The sequence below is a fragment of the Triticum urartu genome, chromosome 6A (assembly GCF_056163025.1).
Source record: "Triticum urartu cultivar PI428250 chromosome 6A, HENAU_Tu73, whole genome shotgun sequence".
Classification (NCBI taxonomy): Eukaryota; Viridiplantae; Streptophyta; class Magnoliopsida; order Poales; family Poaceae; genus Triticum; species Triticum urartu.
The window spans coordinates 258,875,246-258,883,362 of NC_141878.1; the positions used below are offsets into that span (position 1 = coordinate 258,875,246).

Genomic DNA, 8,117 nt, shown 5'->3' on the forward strand with positions numbered 1-8,117 from the left:
AGCGCTAAGCAAATATGGTGGCTAACATACGAAAATAAGAGTAAGATGAGAAGCTACGCAATGTCCGTGAAGCTAGAAGTGATCAAGAAGTGATCCTGAACTACTTACGATCATTCATAACCCAAACCATGTTCACTTCCCAGACTCCGCCGAAAAGAGACCATCATGGCTACACACGTGGTTGATGCATTTTAATTAAGTCAAGTGTCAAGTTCTCTACAACCGGATATTAACAAATTCCCATCTGCCACATAATCGTGGGCACAACTCTCAAAAGTTTATACCCTGCTGGGGTGTCCCAACTTAGCCCATCACAAGCTCTCACGATCAACGAAGGATATTCCTTCCCCCGGGAAGACCCGATCAGTCTCGGAATCCCGGTTACAAGACATTTCGACATTGGTAAAACAAGTCCAGCAATACCTCCCGATGCACCTACCTAGCCTGATAGGAGGTGCGCAGTCTCATTCTCAGGGTACACTATATGGGTCAGCCTACATGTATATACCAAATACCTCGAGGCGGCCCCGCAGTCTGCCCGGTTTGGACCAACACTCATGAGGAACACTGGCCCGGTTTGTTGATTAAGTCCACGGGGGCCGGCAAGTCCCTATGCAAGTTTTAGTTGTTATTAGGAAAATGGTAAAACCAAGGTTGGGCCTTGCTGGAGGAGTTTTATTCAAAGCGAACTGTCGAGGGGGTCCCATAATCCCAACTGCGTAAGGAACGCAAAATCAAAGAACATAATACCGGTATGACGGAAACTAAGGCGACAAAAGTGGAACAAAACACCAAAGAAAAGGCTAAGTCTTCCACCCTTTACCAAGTATATAGATGCATTAAATAAATAAGAGATATTGTGATATCCCAACATATCCATGTTCTCAACATGGAACAACCTGCAAGGCACCTGCAACTAGCAACGCTATAAGAGGGGCTGAGCAAAAGCAGTAACTTAGCCAAACAATGGTTCACTAGGGAGGTGGGTTAGAGGCTTGACATGGTAATATGGGAGGCATGATAAACAAGTGGTAGGTAGCGCGACATAGCGATAGAACAAACAACTAGCAAGCAAAGATAGAAGTGATATCGAGGGTAATGATCATCTTGCCTGCAAAGTTCCTAGGGTTGTCGAAAGCTTGCTCCTCGTAACCGTACTCAACAGGATCCTCGTTCACGTACCAGTATCCCGGCTCTACCCAAAGCAAGAACACAAGCAACGAAACGACAATCAATCACGGTGCAATGCGCAACATGATGCAAGACATGCCATCGAATGCAAGATACAATATGCGATGCATATGGATACTCTGGATGGGAAAAGATGATGATGGAATCAACTTGGCAAACCAAGCATGCCATTGGAAAGATGGGGTGATTTCGGTCGAAATCGATATAAGGATCATGGGGAACGGATGCATGGTTTGCAAATGGCAAGCAACACAAGATATGATGTAAACTGCTTAAAACAACAACATGGTTACTTAGATGAAAGGTGAAACTATGCTACAACACCCAAACATGAAAACACAAAGCATTGTAGTGAAGTACAGGTGAAGCTCTACATATTATGAACTCTGAACTACTGCTAGAAACCCCTGGAACAAGTCTAAAGCAGCATGGCAAGAATGCAAAAGTTAACAGCGTATGGGACTTGGCAGAAATTCATGCATCAAGATAGGAACAACATCAGGTAGCAAAGTTTATGCTTAGCAAACTATATGCTACAGGGACATATTACATTACACAAGTTCATGGCATGATAGTACTAAATGCACTTAATAAATCTCCCTTACTGAGCTTGGTCAAAAAAACCCTAGAAAGGTTGGTAGCAATAAGGCAAACATGGAAAATGATATGGCTGCTAACAGACTCAGAAGAATTCATGTCCTGGCAATATGCAGATTCATGATGGCATCTTTGCAAGCTTGTCGCTCTCATCACAGTGCACTAAAATAAATGGAAAAGCATGCTTGAATTAAATCACACAAAAATTCCAAAACAGTAACATGATGTAAAATGACATGTTCATGAACTTTCTCAAATGCAAGTAATAATGCCTCCAGTGGATTGGTGAAATTTTTCTACCCCAAAAACATATATAATATGTGGGGGTTACTGTAGAAAAATCATCACAAATATGCAAAACATAACCTGCCTAAAACGGATATTGACAGAAATGGAAAACTGCCAGCATTGGAATGTCCAGAATTGGACAGGGCCCGAAACGGAAAACTAGCTTATTCCAGAAATGGAGTTTCGCTGGGTTTACTGAGTAAGAACAAAATAATAAAAAAGGAGGAGGGTGCTAGGGGATGACAGGTGGGTCCTGGTTTTCAGTGACACACTAAAGAAAATTAGCACCTCAAAAAAATATGTGTGGATTCGAACATAGGTCTCCTAGATTACAAGTCAAGGCACAGACCAATTGGGCTATGATGGGGTATTAGTTAGATTGGGGCTCAGCTCCTCTTGAGGTAATTGGAGGCTGGTACGGGTCCTCTTCTTCCCTGCAGCAGAGAAGACTCGGACGACGCCGGCGAGCGAGGCTACCACATCCGGCGATGTGGTGTGCCGGCGGGGATGCGGGATCAAGGAGGCAGCGTGGTCATCAGCTAGGGAGATGAAGTGGTGCTCGGGCTTGAGCATCTGCTCGGTTCGGGCCATGGCGAGCGCGGCGAGCAGGGAAGCAGCACGGCGTGACAGCGATGCAACCATGGTGTGTTGGGAGCGGGCGTGCGTGTGAGAGGCAAGTGCAGCGAGCAGGGGGGTTGTCCTCGAGCGTGCGGGATGCAGGGAGCAAGCGGGGCAGTGCATGGCTTGGAGCAACAAAAGCAACAGAGAAGAAAATAAACACGGCCTTGACTGGAGCACGGAGAGCACGACGTTGACACGGGCATAGCGGCGCCTACGCTACACAACCAACAAGGAGAGGGGTCTGAGAGGTGCCACTGCTCACCTAGTGTCCACTGGACATGATGGTGTGGCCGGATATGTGATGGAGACGATGCAGAGACGCGGGGAACTTGCCGGGGCTTTTGACCAGGAAGGAGATGAAGAAGACAGGTCGGGGAAGTCGATCCAAAGGCCGTGTGGTCGCGTGCGTGGAGGCAGGGGACGAAGAGGTACTTGGCGCATCTCTCCATAGCGGCCGAGGCGCGGCGAGGAGCTACCCCGAGCTCGAGCATCTGCTCGCTCGGGTCATGGTAGCCGTGGCGAAGGCGTGGGCGTGGAGACTTACCTAGGCGGCGGCGAGGGAAGGGGAGGGTCTGAAAGGATAGAGGAGAGACCGGGGTAGGGTTTGGACATGCTTTATAGGGCTCTAGGGCACCGGATGCACATCAAATCGACCGGGGCATCGACGTGGCTCCTGTAGATGAGCTGCCGTATAGGAGGACAAAGCTCTTGTTGCGTGCGGGCCAGGTGGGCTGCCAGGGCTACGCTTTGGTGTGGCTGATGTGCTATGTTGGGCTGCGGAAGAGGGAAAAAGGCCCAAGTGGATGCATTGGGAGGGCTTTTCCTTTTTTCTTTATAATTCTGCAAATTTAAATCCATAGCCGTAGAAAAGGAAAAGTCCAGGGAGGTAGGGGAGGGGTGTGAGAGATATGAAAATATCCCCATTACCCTGGATTTATGTAGTATTTGAGTAAATTGCTTTGGGAATTTTTAGAGGTAGAAAAATAAAACAAGTTTGAATATAATTCAAACTTGGATCATTTTTGAACTTGACCAAAACAACTTCAAATGGGATGCAAATTTATAGAGAGGGTGTAGGCATGATATAATATTTGTAGGGAAAATCTGAACATTAATGGAGAAGGGAAAAGTGGCACTTGCAAAAGGAAAGGAATAGGAGGAGGGTGAGGTGATGATGCATGGTTAGAGAGAGATGGCCATAGAGTGATGCACACTTCCTCACAACAATATTAATACCACAATCCACATGATCAGCATGATGAAATGCAACATGACAAGAAGCACAAATGCAGCACTATGATGAGGCCAAGATGCAACAATGAATGACAAAAAGAAATATGACAAGTAAAGACAAGACAATGCAATAGGAAACAAAGTAAACCCATAATGAAACCAACAAGGAGGGAACCACTTGGGATTGATCATGACAAGGTTGGATACAATGCCAATTATGGCAGTTTTACATCTGGGGTGTTACACCGTGACCTTAGACCATGTTGGGTCATCTTGCTTTTTATGTGACATGTGGGAATCGCATGTGAGTAAAGGGCATCTCCAACATTGCCACGACCGTAGCTGACTACCTTGGCACACCAAAAACCATCGTCCCTCGCGCTTTCACGCATGTGTGTTCCCAGCCGGCGCCAGATGGCCACATTCATGTCGTCTGCCTGTATAACGTCATTAAGCATGCTCGGTGCCCGAGGAACCAATTCCAGTGACTTAATGACGCACCCGGACATTTGGCCTCACCGGAATGCGCTACTTAAAGCGGCAACGCCCAGCCGAACTCCACACCATTGCGCATCCTCCTACCTGGCATCACATCCACCATGACCATGAGCGCGAACGCTCTGCGGGAGAGGCTGTCTTCAGGGATGAAGCTCGAGGTCACCGCCCTCGCTCAAGTCATCACTCGCAACGCAATAGCGGTGTATCTAGATGCAGACGCGACTGCACAAGCGGTGGCCACGCTGGCGGCCGATGACGGGAGCATCGTCAGCCACATGTCCTACTTGTCGTCGTCCAACGTTTGGTGGCGCATGTGGCAGGTGAAGCGACGGACTATCCACGTCATCGACCTCACATCCACCGGCACCACCGAGGTCGGGGACTCTGAGGGAGTCCTGGACTAAGGGTCCTCGGGTGTCGGATCTATTGGATATGGGTCGGACTGATGGGCCATAAGGATACAAAGACCGAAGACTCTACCCGTGTCCGGATAGGACTCTCCTTGGCGTGGAAGGCAAGCTTGGCGACCAACTATGAAGATTCCTTTCTCTGTAACCGACCTTGTGTAACCCTAGATCCCTCCCGTGTCTATATAAACCGGAGGGCTAGGTCCGTAGATAGGCTGAATCCTCATAATCATAGCCAGACTAGACTTTTAGGGTTTAGTCATTACGATCTCGTGGTAGATCAACTCTTGTAATACTCATATTCATCAAGATCAATCAAGCAGGAAGTAGGGTATTACCTCCATAGAGAGGGCCCGAACCTGCGTAAACATTGTGTCCCCCGTCTCCTATTACCATCAATCCTAGATGCACAGTTCAGGACCCCCTACCCGAGATCCGCCGGTTTTGACACCGACATTGGTGCTTTCATTGAGAGTTCCACTATGCCGTCCTCAAAAGGTTTTGACGGCCCCTTCAATCGTCAACAATGATGCTGTCGAAGGCGAGACCTTCCTCCCTGGACAGATCTTCATGTTCGGCGGCTTCACACTGCGTGCCAACTCGCTTGGCCATCTGGAGCAGATCGATAGCTACGCCCCTGGCCACCAGGTCAGATTTGGGAGTTTGAACTACGTCGCGCACATCCATGGAGACTTGACCTTCATGGGATTCGAGACCGCGGCAACCATTCCTGGTCACCCCGATGGACATGACCTAAATCTATCATCGGACCGCAACCAGGAGACAGCTCATGTAACCGCTCTGGTCTTAGATCTAGAGAAAACTTCGCCATCCAAGGACAGGAAGCTCAACCCCGCCATGGAAGCCACAGATTCCCCAGTGTTGCAGCCGCACAAAGACTTAATCTCACACGATAACTGTGCCACCGAAACTCCGGACTCGTCTCCGGTCATAAGTTCCTAACCATGTGAGACCGCAGACGCCGAACTTGATCGTTTATCGATCTTCGAATTCAGCACCGCAGATATCTTCCAGCACTCTCCTTTGGGCGACGTGCTAAACTCATTAAAGAACCTGTCCTTGGTGGGGGACTCATAGCCGAACTATGTCCGGTTCGAACTAGGGGCTGACGATGGAAAATTTTGCTTCCCACCCGCCACCCACTTCATAGCCACGGTCGAGGATTTAACCGACACGCTTGATTATGACTCCGAAGAAATTGACGGTGTGGACGATGATGCTGATCTGGAGCAAAACCAAAATACGCCATTTACTGGACGCTGGACGGCCACTTCTTTGTACGATGTGTACATGGTGGATACACCTAAAGAAACCAATGACGATGACAAAGAAAATCCAGTCGAGAATAAACCTCTTGAGACACAGCAAAAACGTCGGCGTCCTCGGCACCGCTCTAAGTCACGTCATTCAAAAGATAGCAATGCAGGCACCGGAGAAAATAATACTCCGGACGATGCCGAAAACAATGAAGACCTTCCTGAGGTAACATCCAAATAGGAGGAGCAAGAAAACGAGCAATATAGCCCCGACGAACATGCCAGGCCCAATGAGTCGGAGGACAGTAGTTAACGTCCGCTCTCCGAGGATGAGGAAAGACTTGGCAACGAAGATTTCATCGTGCCCGAGGAACCTCTCGAGTAGGAGCGCTTCAAACGCCACCTAATGGCCACCGCAAGGAGCCTGAAAAAGAAGCAGCAGCAGCTTCAAGCTGACCAAGATTTGCTCGTTGACAGGTGGACTGATGTTTTGGCAGCCGAAGAATAAGGCCTCAGACGCCCAGCCAAGAGTTACCCGAAGCGAAGGTTGCTACCTCAGTTTGATGAAGAGGCGTCGGAGCCCATACCTCCCTCGCATAATGCGGCCTATCGACCACTACGCGGTCGGGACAGTATGGCGGACCGACCACCACGTGGTTGGGATAGAGCGGCAACTCAGGCCGAACAACAGCCTGCCCCACCACCACATAAAAATAAAGACAAAACAGTTCGGGGTCATACATATGACCTCCGGCAGGCCCTGGATAATAGGGCAGGATATACCCGATCGATTTACGGATCGTGAGGACGTTCCTCGACTCGTGACGATGGCTACCTATTCGGACGTGACAAACCTAGTCACGCATGAGCCGACAACCACAGACCGACTCCATCGGAGCTACGTTGCGATGCAGCCAGATATAGAGGCGCCGCACACCCTCTTTGCTTCACTGATGAAGTAATGGATCATGAATTCCTTGAAGGGCTGAAACCCGTGAATATTGAATCATACGACGGGACAACTGATCCCACGGTATGGATCGAGGACTTCATCCTCCACATCCACATGGCCAGCGGAGATGACCTCCACGTTATCAAATACCTCCCACTAAAGCTTAAAGGACCAGCTCGGCACTGGTTAAACAACCTGCCTGAAAATTCTATCGGTAGCTGGGAGGACTTGGAAGAAGCCTTCCTCGACAACTTCCAAGGTACATATGTCCGGCCACCAGACGCCGACGACTTAAGCCACATAGTTCAACAACCTAGAGAGTCGGCAAGGAAATTCTGGAATAGGTTCCTAACCAAAAAGAACCAGATCTTCGACTATCCAGATGGCGAATCCCTAGAGGCCTTTAAACATAGCATCCGCGATGAATGGCTCGCCCGCCACCTCGGCCAAGAAAAGCCAAAATCTATGGCAGCCCTTACGACACTCATGACCCGCTTTTGCGCAGGTGAGGATAGTTGGCTGGCACGTAGCAAAAACACAGCCAGCGATGCAGGACCCTCCGAGGTCAAAAACAACAACGGCAAGCTCCAATGCAACAGACAAACGCCAAAGTAATGGCGATAATACCGATGACACTACAGTCAACGCCGGATTCAGCGGCTCCAAGTCCAGCCAGCGGAAGAAACCGTACAAAAGAAACAATCAGGGACCATCCAACCTGGACCGCATACTCCATCGCCTGTGCCAGATACATGGCACCCCAGACAAACCAGCCAATCATACTAACAGAGATTGGTGGGTTTTTAAACAGGTCGGCAAACTAAACACCGAGAACAGGGAAAAGGGATCACAAAGCGAGGACAACGACGAGGAGCCCTGACAGCCGAACACTGGGGGACAGAAGAAGTTTCCCCCTCAAGTCAAAACAGTGAACATGATATATGCTACACACATCCCCAAAAGGGAGCTCAAGCGCGCACTAAGGGACGTCTACGCGATAGAGCCAGTCGCTCCAAAGTTCAACCCATGGTCGTCATTCCCGATCACCTTTGA

At 49.2% G+C, this 8,117-nt stretch overlaps 1 long non-coding RNA gene across 1 annotated transcript; it reads right to left on the reverse strand.

The window, feature by feature from the left end:
• Positions 1-783: 783 nt before the first annotated feature.
• On the reverse strand, positions 784-3,299 carry LOC125517475 (uncharacterized). Its single transcript, XR_015608072.1, has 2 exons — positions 2,960-3,299; positions 784-1,195 (listed from the first exon to the last, which is right to left on the reverse strand). It is a non-coding gene; the product is annotated as an uncharacterized LOC125517475 (long non-coding RNA).
• Positions 3,300-8,117: the final 4,818 nt, after the last annotated feature.